Source organism: Mus caroli, unplaced genomic scaffold (genome assembly GCF_978045245.1).
Source record: "Mus caroli unplaced genomic scaffold, Mus_caroli_1 scaffold_4, whole genome shotgun sequence".
NCBI classification, from domain to species: domain Eukaryota; kingdom Metazoa; phylum Chordata; class Mammalia; order Rodentia; family Muridae; genus Mus; species Mus caroli.
This window is the reverse complement of record NW_028227259.1, coordinates 78142178-78156215: the sequence shown is the minus strand read 5'-3', so window position 1 is coordinate 78156215 and position 14038 is coordinate 78142178. Positions and strand designations below refer to the sequence as shown.

The 14038-nt window shown below is 44.3% G+C and overlaps 1 non-coding gene across 1 annotated transcript; it reads left to right on the top strand.

Moving 5' to 3' along the window:
• The first annotated feature begins 5374 nt into the window (after positions 1 to 5374).
• On the top strand, positions 5375 to 5479 carry LOC147005166 (U6 spliceosomal RNA). The gene has a single exon (XR_015047064.1). It is a non-coding gene; the product is annotated as a U6 spliceosomal RNA (small nuclear RNA).
• The last annotated feature ends 8559 nt before the right edge of the window (positions 5480 to 14038 follow it).

Below are 14038 nucleotides of genomic sequence, written 5' to 3'. Positions count from 1 at the left end.
TCTCTGTATAGCCCTGGCTGTCCTGGAACTCACTCTGTAGACCAGGCTGGCTTCGAACTCAGAGATCCACCTGCTTCTACCTCCCAAGTGCTGGGATTAAAGGTGTGTGCCACCACCACCTTTAAATTTTTTTTTAAAGGTGAAAACAAGGCCGGGGACTTGTTTTAGCGGTAGAGCTTCTTGCCTGCCATGAGTGGTGGCCTGGATTTGATCCCTCGCACTGGAGGAAAGTAAATAAACAACATAGGATCTCTTATCTAAACCTATGTTGCCTCCTGCAAAGAGGAGAGACATTCACAGTTCATAAACCCCCTCAGAACACGGTTGGGATGCCTCTTCAGTCCTACATTTTTCTTTAGCTTGCATGACAATTATCTGTAACCTTGTCATAGTCTCACCACTAAATAATAATTCTTTGAGGAAACTGCATTGGGATTCAACTGTGGCTCTCAGGAGAAGGCTTGCTCAAACCAAATCTGGGCACCTCATAGGCACCCCGTATTTGCAAAACTGAACTATTGGCAATACGTCTCAGTGCATTTTCTCTTGAGTTTTAAATTTTTCATCAGGGTTTGCTTTGTTCCCGGGAAATCCAATGTCGTTACCTTGCCTGTTTTTTTTTTTTTTTTAAGATTTATTTATTGATTATATGTAAGTACACTGTAGCTTTCTTCAGACACTCCAGAAGAGGGAGTCAGATCTCGTTACGGATGGTTGTGAGCCACCATGTGGTTGCTGGGATTTGAACTCCAGACCTTCGGAAGAGCAGTCGGGTGCTCTTACCCACTGAGCCATCTCACCAGCCCCCAATGTCGTTACCATTGTTATTATTGTGATAAATGTATGCGATCGAAATCTATGTTAATTGCACCATAAACATCATGACCACCTCATCATTTTTTATTTTCCTCCTTATCCAATAAAGAAGTCATGCTACTTCTACAGGAGTTAGAAACACTTTATGTCTACAAGTCTGGTGTGGTTGACTGAATACAAGAAGTAAATATGTATTTAACTAAGAGTCCTGATCAACCAGGTCTCGGGATAGGTGGGAGCCAGGGAGACACAGCTGTCTGCAGACTTTGAGCAGCTCTTAAAGCTTGCAAGTAAACAGTTCCCACTAGGGTCTATCTTTTATTTATTCTTAATAGGTAGACACTATTTCTACCAAGGAAAAGATTGTACGCTGTGGCATAGACCATTCCCAGATGCAGACGCCCAGACGCTGACCTCGTGGCTTGCCCCCAGGCTTCCAGAGGTTAAAGTGACCAGGGATGGGGCTATATATGGCTCTGGGGTAGAGAGGCAAGAGAGTGGAGGTAAGTGGGGGAAAGATGAGTAAGCTCCGTGCTCTTTAAAACCAGGACTAATGTTCTGCATAGGGTATGCAGAATTTATCATCCATCCCAGGACATTTCTGGTGTCATTCCCACTGTCCTGAGTAACAGATGCCTCTGCTGCTACCCGTAGCTATAAGGACTATTTATCTATTCTCTGATAGCTCGAAACAGGATCTGACTAGTCATCTTGAATTTACTTTGCAGCCCAGGCTGGTTGATAACTCAAGATCCCCCTGCCTCAGCCTCTAGTATTGGCATTACAGGCAGATACAAAAATCATTGGCTCTCTTCTGAGAATTGAGCACCCCCATGGGAATTAAAAACAACTGAGAACTGGCTAATGCTTCTGACCTCTGCCTCCAAGAGGCAGCAGGGGAGGGGAAGTATCCCAGAGCTTCCCTCCAGGCACTTCCACAGAGATACCAATAGGATTAACCCAGGAAAAGCAATTTCAGAACCTGAGGGAGGGAGGGCTCAGCAGCCAAAGGCATCTGCCCCCAAAACCTGGCAGCCGGGAATTTGATCTTTTGAACTTGTATAAAGGTGAGAAGAGAAAACCAACTCCATAAAGTTGTCCTCTGGCTTCCACACGCCTTCCCCGGCACACTAGGTATCATTCACAAACACACATGCGCACAATTTTAAAACTTTGATAAAGGCAATTCCATCTCAGTCAGGAGAGTGCTTGACCATCTATGTCTGTGTAAAACACTCGGTTTGATGCCCATCGTGGCATAAACTTGGCAGGGATCACAGGCCTGCAGGCACAGTCTGGCATTCCTAAGCATGATGTAAAGAAAAGGAGAATCAGAAGTTCAAGTCCTTCTCTGCTAACAAGTTCAAGGCCATCAGTGGATACATGAAACCCTGTCCGAAAGAAAAAGGAAAGAAAAATCAATTGCTGGCAAAGTACAATATACAATGTCTGTAATCTCTGCCCATAAGAAGCATCACTGGGGAAATCAGGGCTCCCTCTTGGGTTCTTAGTCTTGTTAATCAAATAATTTAAAGATGGATTCGAGTGGAAGGACAAGGACAATCTTATTTGAGCTTAGAAGAAAACAAAACAAAGCAAACAGACAAATAAACAAAACCACCCCAGGGTAAGCAAGCTGTAATCTCAGCGGTCACCCAGAAGAGGACAATGGAGAAGAGACACTAGGCAGGCTAGGAAGTCAGTCACACAGAAGAAAAGCATCCACAGCTTAGGGAGAGGGGCAGTGGAGAAAGAGTGAGACCCAAAGCGTTAGGGAAGCACATTCAGAAAAGAGAGAGAAAGAAGGAAAGACTTCCCTTCATGGGCACTTACTGCTACTATGTCAGCAGAACTGTGGAATGTTCAAAGCCAGCCTGGGATACATAGCAAACACCAGACCAGCCTGAACTCCATAGAAACAGAAAGACAACAAGAAAGCCATCGCTAGTCCAAATCATCATTGTTATAATAATAACATATAATAATGGCTGTGTGTTATTCTTTGTGATGTAATCACCAGAGAGGATTGCCCTCTATCTCACTCACCTGCAGGACTTATTAACAGGTCATACAGTACCACGTCGGCATATAGCCCTGCTGATGTTTCCTGATTAATTATGAAGTTCCGTGTTCGGATCCAACCACATGTACTACGAGAGGTCTCCTTCAAAAAACTCTAACAGGCAGCTCTGTTATTAGCCCCATGGTCAATTTCCCCCTCCCCGAGGTGAGGGAGACATTCATTTACCCGTGGTCACATGGTTAGGAAGTGGCAGAGCAGGCTTGGGACCCTGACAGCCTAAATAACCTCTCTGTGGGCTGCCCAGTTCTGCCTCATGGTGCACTACGGTTTTATCCAGCATAAGCTGGACCCAGCTTCCTACGTAACTGTTTAGAATCAAAGGCAGACTCCTTCAAAGCATCAAGCCTGTATCCTCCACAGTACCATATTCACTTACTACAAAACAACTATTTTTTAAAAACTCTGTGGCAAATGAAACAGTTTAAAACTTGGAAGCATATTTGATGATTTGTGTCTGTGAACAGACACCATAACTAAGGCAAGCCTTATAAGGATGACATTTAATTGGGGCTGGCTTAAAGGCTCAGAGGTCCAGTCCATTATCATCAAGGTGAGAGGATGGCAGCATCCAGGCAGGCATGGTGCAGACGTTGCTGAGAGTTCTACAATCTTCATCTGGAGGCTGCTAGCAGAATACTCGATTCCAGACAACTAGGAGTAGGGTCTTAAAGGCAACACCCATGGTGACACAGCTATTATAACAAGGCCACACCTGCTCCAACCAGGCCACACCTCCAAACATTGTCACTCCCTGAGCCAAGCATATACAAACCATCACAATTTGTAAGCAAAGTTGTCTTTTTAATTTGTTTGTATCGAGACAGGGGATCGTTATGTTGCTGTGGCTATCCTGGGATATATAGAATAGACTTCCTATATAGAATAAGCTGGCCTCAAACTCACAGAGATCCACCTCCCTTACCCCCCATTGCTGAGGTTAGAGGTGTGGAATCCCTCAGCCCCAGCTCTTTTTAAAATTTATTTATTTATTTATTTTTGGCTTTAGATTATTTTATGTGTGAGTGTTCTTTGTCTATGCACTGTCTGTGTTCCCAAATGCCTGTGGAAGTCAGGATAGGATGTCAGGGCCCCTGGAATTGAAGTTACACATAGCTATGAGCCCACACTCCATGTATATACTGGGAATCAGTCTGCTTCCAGAGCAGCAAGTGCTCTTAATCCCTGAGCTTAATCCCTCCTGCCTCCAAAACTATTTATTTATTTATTTATTTATTTATTTATTTATTTATTTTAGTGTGTTGCATTATGGACAGAATCACTGTATGAGAGAAAGGGTTGATGTTGGCTCACAGTTTGAAGGTACAGTTCATCATAGCTAGGAAGTCAAGGCAGAAGGACCTGAGGAGGTTGACCATGCTGCATCAGCAGTCAACAAGCAAAGAGATACAGAGGCTGGTGTTTGGTTTACGTTCTCTGTTTTACTCAGTCCAGGGCCCCAGGCCACACCAGTTAAATCTCCCTGGAAACATCCTCACATACCTGCCTAGGGATTTGTCTCCTGGGTGATTTTCTAAATCCCATTCAATTTAAAACTAAGTTTAGCTATCCTGGTGTGATAATAACCTGGTACTGACATTAAAATCAGAGACCTTCCAGGGCTTCTCTGTTTGGTTTGGTTTGTTGAGATAAGGTTTCTCTGTGGCCTAGCTGTCCTGGAACTCCACCTGTATGTAGATCAGGCTGACCTCAACTCAAGGAGGTCTGTCTGCTTCTGCCTCCGGAGTACTTGGATCGAAGGTGTATGCCACCACATCGAGCCCATGACCAAGTGTTCTGATGCCAGAGAATCACTGAAATTTCTCTGGGGAGATGGGAGAAGGAGGTGGAGGATGTGAGGAACATGGATGGAATGAGACTGGCCAAGTGGTTGTTGAAATTGTGTGAGAGGCCTGGGTGGGGGGTGGGGGTGGGACACTATACCACTATGTGTGTTTACCTTTACCAAAATAAATGGCTTTGGGTTTTGGTGGTGATGGTGGTGGTGGTAGGTTTTGACCAAATGGAGAAAGCCATGGGCACAACCAGATGTGGGCAGCTGAATCTATGCTTGGCATTCACTCAAGGCTCCTTGGATGCTCTGAGCCTGGAGTCATCCTGCCTAAAACTGAGAAGTTTGCCCTTGATACTTTCAGAGGTTACAGCCAGCTCTAAGAGTTTATTAGTCTTTGTCTAGGGGAAAATAGTTAAAGGGGAGAAGTGTTGACCAACTGTGTACTGGCCAGCTCTGTCTTAAAAGGTGTTTTGGACTTATTCATACAAAAAAGAAGAAAGGAAGGAAGGAAGGAAGGAAGGAAGGAAGGAAGGAAGGAAGGAAGGAAGGAAGGGAGGGAAGGGAAGGAGGGAGGGAGGGAGGGAGGGAGGGAGGGAGGGAGGGAGGGAGGGAGGGAGGAAGGAAGGAAGGAAGGAAGGAAGGAAGGAAGGAAGGAAGGAAGGAAGGAAGGAAGGAAAATGACTATGCTTCCTTCAGCAGCATATATACTACAATTGGAATAATTCAAAGAAAATTAGCCTGGTCCCTGAGCAAGCATGGCATGCAAATTTATCATGTTCCATATTTTAAAAGTATCTCTCTCCTGTCTGTACTTAGTGGCCTTGGAAATAGATCACATAGACCAGTCATTAAAATAAAGCAAGCCTTTGTCTGCCTAGAAAAAGAAAAGAAATGATTATGGTAGAGTTGAACATAGAGCAGTAATTAATTGCTCGTTCTCCTTGGTGACTCCCACATTGACTGTGTTGTGTGCTCCCTCCTCATCCACTGTTAGCCTTGCCTGGCCTTTCTTCTAAATGCTCTAATATACCCTTTCAGCTTGAACATGTATACATTGTAGCAGAGGGGTCACCTAGGAGGAGAATGTATTTCTTGTCTTCTGAGTTCCTGGGTAACCTCACATTCTAAAATCTTCCCATTTTCCTGCAGATTTTAATTTTCTTTACAGCTGAATAATCCCCCATTTTGTCTATGGACCACATTTTCATTACCTGTTCACCTGTTGATAGACATCGAGGTTGGCTCCATTTTCCTGTTGCCATCAATAGAGCAGCACTAAACATGGATCTGCAAAGATCTCTGTGGGCAGATATGGAGTTCTCTGATCTATGCCCAGGAGCAAACGACTGGGTTCATATGGTAGGGAGTTTTCTCTCCCTCCCTCCCTCCCTCCCTCCCTCCCTCCCTCCCTCCCTCCCTCCCTCCCTCCCTCCCTCCCTCCCTCCCTCCCTCCTTCCCTCCCTCCCTCCCTCTGTCCCTCCCTCCCCCTTCCTTCCTTCCCTCCCCTTCCTTCCCCCTCCCTCCCTCTCCCCTTCCTCCCTCCCTCCCTCCTTCCTTTTCTCCCTTCCTTCTGTGTATGAATAACTCCATAAAAATGGAACTGAGAGTGAACCTGTAAAACCCCAGGAAAGCCCTGTGGCTTCAGAATGGCCATTCTACCTCCACAGGCACTCCCCGAGAGGCACAGAGCTTGGGATGGAGTGTGTTTGAGCAGCTACCCTAGTCTAGCTGCATGGTGGTTTTACTTGTGAGCTTGTTATAGGAAAGTGGTTTTTAAAACGAAGAAGAGCCGTGGAAACCACACTTCCTTCCATCCATCCTTCTTCGTGCCTGGACCACTGGCTGTCGTTGCTTTGCTTTTACAGCGTAGAACATTGAGCCTTATTTAACTCCCCGCTACTCCTCAGTTTTCTCCTCTGTAAAATGGGGTGAGAATGGGATATGATGGCAATCACATGAATAAATAATTCATATAGAGTGCAGAGAACTAGCTGTGTTCAACATATACTAAGCACCCAGTCTGTGGCAGATACATCTTTTCCTAACTCCATTAAATAGCCCTCAAAACTAATTGTGGCTCAGTGAGGGTAAGTGGTTTGGCCAAAGCCTATCTGTTTTAATAAACAGCTGTGCAGACATTTAAACGCAAGTTTCTGATCATAAATCCAGTCTTGTTTCTACTCCAACCGTCCGCCGAGGACATTGTTATGAAAAGCAGTAAAGGTTGACACATAATGCTAGGCAATGATCTAGGGTGTTCTGGTAGCACCCGAAAAGTCCAACACCACCCAAAAATAAGTTAATGTTTGTTATTAACACAAAAACTTAGCCTGCATTGCAGACTGCAGCCCTAGGGTCATGGAGCCAGCCGGCCTCTCTCCCAGACAGCCTGGAGCCCAGCACAGAGCAGTTGGGGAGCCCTGGGTGACTGGGCAGTAAATTACACCAGCCAGCAAGGGCCAGCCCGCTCAGCGACAAGGACTAGGGTGTTCTTTGTTTGCACACTGAGTTTTGTAACTGGGCACATCGGCTCCTTGGACAACATCTTCCTTAAGAATATACTGACCTCAGGTGACCAGGTTTGGGGTTTGTTTTTGTTGTTTTGTTTTATTTTTAATGTAGCTTGTGATGAGCAATTTTCTCCCTATCTGCATCATGGCCAGAACTTCCTCTTCCCTGAAGCCTTCATCCATCCTCTCAAGATTCATTTTTATTAATATGTTTAGAGGTTGTCTGTGCCTGGTAAATAAGAATGATGGGTGGCTAAGTCTGGTGGTTCTCAACCTGTGGGTCGCGACTCCCACAAAGGTCTTGTATCAGATATTTACATTATGATGGGTGACAGTAGCAAATTTATAGTTCTGAAGTAACAACAAAATAATTTTATGCTGGGGGGCTCATCACAACATGAGTAACTGTATTAAGGGTTGTAGCCTTAGGAGGGTAGAAAGCCATTGGTCTCTGAAGATGTGTTGTTAAAAGCAAAAAGGAACTCAAACATAAGTATGTGTAGAGTGATTTAAATGGGGTCAGATGTTAAGTTGAACACTGCAGAGCTGTGGATGATTCAATAGGCTTTGACTGGAGTTAGGAGGGATCCCACAATTCTACATGGTCATCAAAAGGAAACTCACCAAACGCCACTGCTCCTCTTTGGCTGAGACGGTAGAAATGGGGAATGGAGAATGCATGGGGAGGTTCATGTCTAGGGTGCACCTTGCCTTGAGTTTACTCTGTACATGACTAGGCTAGACTGCAGCTCTCTGTCTTCCTGCCTCAGTTTCCCTAGTGCTGGGTTTACAAGTGTGTATCACTGCACCCACTTCTCATTCTCATTTGATTTTAAACGCAGGGAACTGTCTTAGTTGGGGTTTCTATTGCTGCAATAAATGCTATGATCACAAGCAACTTGGGAAGGGAAGCGTTTATTTTACTTCAAAGATCACAGTCTATCTTCAAGCAAAGGCAAGGCAGGAACTCAAAGCAGAACCCAGAGGCAGAAACTGAAGCAGATACCATAAAGGAGCTCTGCTTACTGTGACTGTTCAGCTTGCACACACACACACATGTACATATGTGTATATATACACTTGTGTATACATATGCATGTGTATATGTATATGTATATGCATGTGTATATGTATGTGTATATGTGTATGTAGATGTACATATACCACCCAGAACTACTCATCTGTTGGTGGCTTCACCCACTGTGAGCCGAGCCCTCCTACATTAGTCATTAATCAAGGCCAATCTGATGGCAGCAGTTCCTCCATTGTGATTCCTTCTTCTCAGATATGTGGAGATTTGTGTCAAGTTGATACAAAACTCAAGCAGCCCAGAAAATATTGATGAACCCTAAAGACAGGGTTAGGGGCTTCTAGGATGCGTTTGATGAATGTGCCTTGGACTCATTTGCTCTGCCCATCTCCTGCTTTCCCAACAAGAAGAGAATAAACTCTGTGCTGCATTGTGAATCTGCACCGTGACCTCCTTTCCGTAACAGGGCCATTACAATAGGAGTTCATCAGAGCTCATCACGCGCAGTTAAATGAATGAGAGCCTGCGTGTGCGCGTGGGGGAGGGCCTGATTCTTCTTCATGATATGTGCCCTGGTTAGAGCCACGACCGGGCAGAGCTTTACAGATGTACTCGTGTAATGGTTCAAGGGCAGCGAGCTGAAAGCAAATCAGAAACTTCTTCATGTTTTGTTCAAAGCCCACGAACACTTGGGCATGTATTAAATGTTAATAAGCAGCTATCTGGGTCAGTGGGTTAAGTAATAACTGTGGAGGGAGGTGAGAGGTGAGGAAATACACGGAAATTACAGTCGAGGACAGCGTGGCTCACCAGAGCGAAACTTGTATAATAGCGTGCCAGTGATTTAGCCAGGCTATCTTTCCCCTTCCTCACAGAGCCAGCTCGGCACAGCAACAACCTTTGCTTTTAAAGGCAGCAGCAGAACCTGGTGAAATTTGGGAAATATTGAAAAGCAACACAGAGGTTGCATATAGGGTCACTGTCTTCTCCTTACAGACGAAAGGAGAGAAAATCACTGTGTTTAAAGAAAATGTTTGGGAGCTGATTGTACTTTTTAGACTATTCTTTCTCTCCCTCTTGTATTTTTTTCCTCACGTTTTTATGAAGTCCAACAAAAGGAACAAAGGTTTTTGTGAGCATAAAATTGCGGCTCCTGAAAGCAATACTGATAATGATGATGATGATGATGGTGGTGGTGGTAATGGTGATGGTGGTGGTGGTGACGATGGTGACAGTGATGGTGATGACAGTAATAGCTAATCTTCTTTGAGAACATATTATGCACCAGATCAATTCTTAGAGTTAGGGGTTTGGGGGATGCGCATTATCAACAGGAGACAATTTGGCAAGCACATCTGGGGCATTTCGAGTGGTCAGGACTAGGAGAGAAGGGAATTGGGAGCTGATGCAGGCATTGAGTGGGTGAGTCGTGGACACTTCCCCAAAGCACAGGACAGCCAGCCACCTATTTGGCAAAGCATTCCCTGGCCCCAAAATCATCAGTTTCAAAGGTAATGAAGCCTGCTGCTGCTGAACTGCCTTCTCTCTCTCTCTCTCTTTCTCTCTCTCTCTCTCTCTCTCTCACACACACACACATACACACACACACATACACCATGCATATGCACGAATACATATGCATGCATACATATGCATACCCATACACATACACACATGCACACACATACATGTGCATACCCACACACATACACACATGCACACACACACATGTGCATACCCACACACATACAAACATACATGTGCATACCCACACACATGCACTCTTATACGTGCTTCAAAGATTATTGCTTTCATTTGCAGATGCAGAAACTGATGTATAAGGTCAGGAGTAACTTACTCTGAACCTCATGGTGACAGAATAGTTCCCAGTACAAACCTGTCTGACTCCAGAGCCCTTACCCTAGGGGTGGACTACAACGGGGCACAAGCTGGTGATCTCTGACTAAGCCTTTGCATTTCTCATCAAATAATAGACTTGTTCACAGTCTTCATGACCCCCAATGGCTCCATCTAGAAACTTGAAAGCAGATGACTCTGTCCCTGCCTTCTTTTGCTCAAAATACGTTTTTTTAACCCCTGCAAATAAATAAATAAATAAATAAATAAATAAATAAATGAAAATTAGACTTTAAAATGAAAATGTCAACTCTTGTGTCACCTTTTCCAACTAAAACATTCTGACACCGGATTATTTTTATTAATATAACATTGATCTATAATTAACAATTGTAATATTTAATAAAAAATATTCATAAAGGAGTTTGTGAGCAGTTCTTCAACGTAATAAAAGTATTAGCAAGATAATGAATGCTAAGTTCAGCTCTCCTTTGCTGTGGATGGCTGTCCTGTGTTTTGGGGAAAGCTGAGTAGTACCCGTGGGCCTTGGCCCATTCACTAGATGCCTGTATCACTTCCTCCTGCCCCTTCTCTCTAAGCCCTGACAACTCAAAATGCCCCAGGGCATTGCCAAATGCTGCTGCTTTTTATTCAGCTATGTGTACTCATGGCAGAATGTGTCCCATGTTGTGTGAAATTCACGCAACATTCCTATATCCCCTTTTTCCATAGTCACAGGAATTGGACAGTTAAGTAATGTCTCTAAAACAGCAGTGTACTGACCCCCAAACCCAGCAAAAAGATACTTCACACAGTTGTAATTTTATTTTCAACGGAGGAGCTCGCTTTTCCTTCCAAAAGCCCCAAAGGACAGTCATTGGTTGCTATGACCCCAAATCCCCCATTCTCTGCCAGGCTGAGACAGGTTCCATATATACCAAACTAAGGTAAGCATACCCTGTAGTTGTCTCAGTGGGTCATGTGTCATTTCCTTTCATGTAGACTGGCAGAACTGGATGTCTTGCTTAGTACTACATTTCACTTAATCGTTTCCATTCCTCACTCAGGAGACAGAGGTAGGTGGATCTCTGTGAGTTTGAGACCAGTCTAGTCTACAGCAGCAGTTTCCAGGGCAGCCAGGGCTTGTCTCAAAACAAAAAGAAAGGACAGAAAAGGAAGGAAGGAGGGAAGGAAGGAAGGAAGGAAGGAAGGAAGGAAGGAAGGAAGGAAGAAGAGAAAGAAAGGAAAAAAAGAAAGAATAAGTACTTTTCATTCAGCCCCAGCTATGTCAAGAAGACCCATGTCTGTCCATTAGAAAACTAGTAAGCACTGCACACATTGAAAGCAAAGGACAAAACCGGGAAAGGCCCAAGAGATTCAAACATCCAAGGAAAGGTCTACAAATTCATATCAGGATGATCCTTAAACAAATGTGGTTAGTTTCGAAATATGGTTAAATGATGAAGTCTACTAGAGTACAAATAATGTGTTTTCATTCCCCACCCCCCTGCAGGATCCGTGCAACCGAGGTGCCCTTGAACTCCTTGTGTGGCTGAGAATACTCTTGCATAGCTGTTTCCTGTTTCTGTTTTGAGACAAGGTCTCACTGTAGCCCTGGCCGATCTCAAACTCGGATGAAGCAATACATCAGCTCTGCCTCCCAGGTGCTGGGATTAAAGGCTTAAGCCGCAGCAGCCCAGCATACTTAAGACTTCTTATCTACTGGCATTTACTCCCCAGTAAATGCTAGGATTTCAGATGTGCACCACCACATCTAGTTTTACACAGTGCTGGTGACGGAATCCAGGGCCCCGTGCATGGAGAAGAGCTAAATCTCTAACACAACGGACCTATAGCCCAGCCTTAGAAATTCTATTGGGAAACAAGAATAATTTCAGGACTGAAATCACAGCAGAGCGGCTAATCACTATCTAGCAGTCCCCAGGTCCCATGTTCAATCCCCAGCACAGCACATGAGTACACAGTCATGGCCACCCCCACACATATACACATAGAATAAATTATTCTCAATAAAAGAAGAAAGAAAAAAATCACTTTATTGGGAGGATTATCATTCAAGACTAGCCCTAAATTGACATTCAAGAGATGCCATTAGACAAAATATAAATTAATCAATATTTTGCATTTTGTAAGATCAAAGATAATGACAACCCCAAGTGAGAAACCTCAAAATAACTGATTCTTCCCCCTGTCTCCCTATCCCAGTCACACTTCACTCTCTCTAGTGACTGCTGGACACTGTGGTGACAGTTTTTCTGACTAAAATAAAAGTGTGGTAATTCTGATGGCTCACGCAGAAGCCCTGAGCAGCTCACTCTTATCTAAGGATACTGTCTGACTGCCTGGGGCCCTTGGCACTTGGGACCTTTCTGATTTAGCTGTTGCATAGCTTTCTAGCCTCGTAACATGCCAATTCTTGCTTCTTTTAATTTCTCTCATTTCCTAAGAAGCTTTAACTCCAGTCTCAACAGACCTGGGTCCTGTGCTGTTAATTGGAGACTCTTTTGCATAAATATTCTTTACTCTTTCACCCCTCAACTACATCACCTTTCCAGGCCCAGTCGCACTGATACCACACCCCATTTCCACAGCACACTGATTATCTCTCAACAATAGTCTACTTTAAGACATCCAGCTGAGGTCGAGGGGATAGATCAGTGGGTAAATGTGTTAATACATCAAGTCTGACTACCTTGGATTTGACTCCTAGAATGAAAAGAGCTAGACCCAGTGGTGCATATCTGTAGTCACAGCCTTTCCACTGAGAGATGGGAAGTGGAGACAGGAGAGTCACCTGGATGCTCACGAACCAGATGGGTTGGAAAGCACAGTATAGCAGCAGGAAAACAAGAAAAGAAGAGAAGAGAAGAGAAGAGAAGAGAAGAGAAGAGAAGAGAAGAGAAGAGAAGAGAAGAGAAGAGAAGAGAAGAGGAGGGGAGGGGAGGGGAGGGGAGGGGAGGGGAGGGGAGGGGAGAGGAGAGGAGGGGAGAGGAGAGGAGGGGAGGGGAGGGAAGGGAAGAAAACTTGCCTCAACACAGAAATGAGAACCAGCCAGAAATTTGTCTTCTAACTTCACACACACATAGTATGCTTGCATACTCACACACACACACACACACACACACACACACTACACTACACTTAAAAATACAGTGTATATTTTCCTCGCATGGATATTTAAATATTCTTTGCTGTTTCACAGGCTCAAATTTTATCTCTCTTTTAAACATAGAATTATGAGTCAGGAGAGATGGATGAGCAGTAAGAACTGTTCTCCCAAAGAACCAGATTTTGGTTCCCAGCTCCCAAATCAAGCAGCTTATAACTTCCCATGACGCTAGTTCCGGGGGATCCAGCTCCAGGCCTGCTTTAGGCTTCCATGGGCACCTGCACACACATGCCATACATATATACACAAAGCACACACACATACACAAATATAAATGAATCTTTTTTAAAATAGAAGCTACGGAGATAGGTTGGTGGTTAAGCATATGAACTGCTCCTCCAGAGGAGCTGGGTTCAAATCCCAGAACCCACACATTACCGCACCAGTTACAGCATCTGTAACTTCAATTCCAGGAGATCCAATGTCTTCTTCTGGCCTCCATGAGCACTAGGAACACAAATGGTGTACAGGAAGATTTGCAGACAAACACCTATACACATAAAATAGAATAAGAATGTAAAACAAAACAAAACACATAACATCATGTCTTAGTTAGGGCTTTACTGCTGTGAAAAGATACCGTGACCAAGGCAACTCTTATAAGAACATTTAATTGGGGCTGGCTTACAGGCTCAGAGGTTCAGTCCACCATTATCATTAAGGCAGGAACATGGCAGCATCCAGCCAGTCATAGCACAGGAGGAGCTGAGAGTTCTACATCTTCATCTGAAGGCTGCTAGCAGAATACTGACTTCTAGGC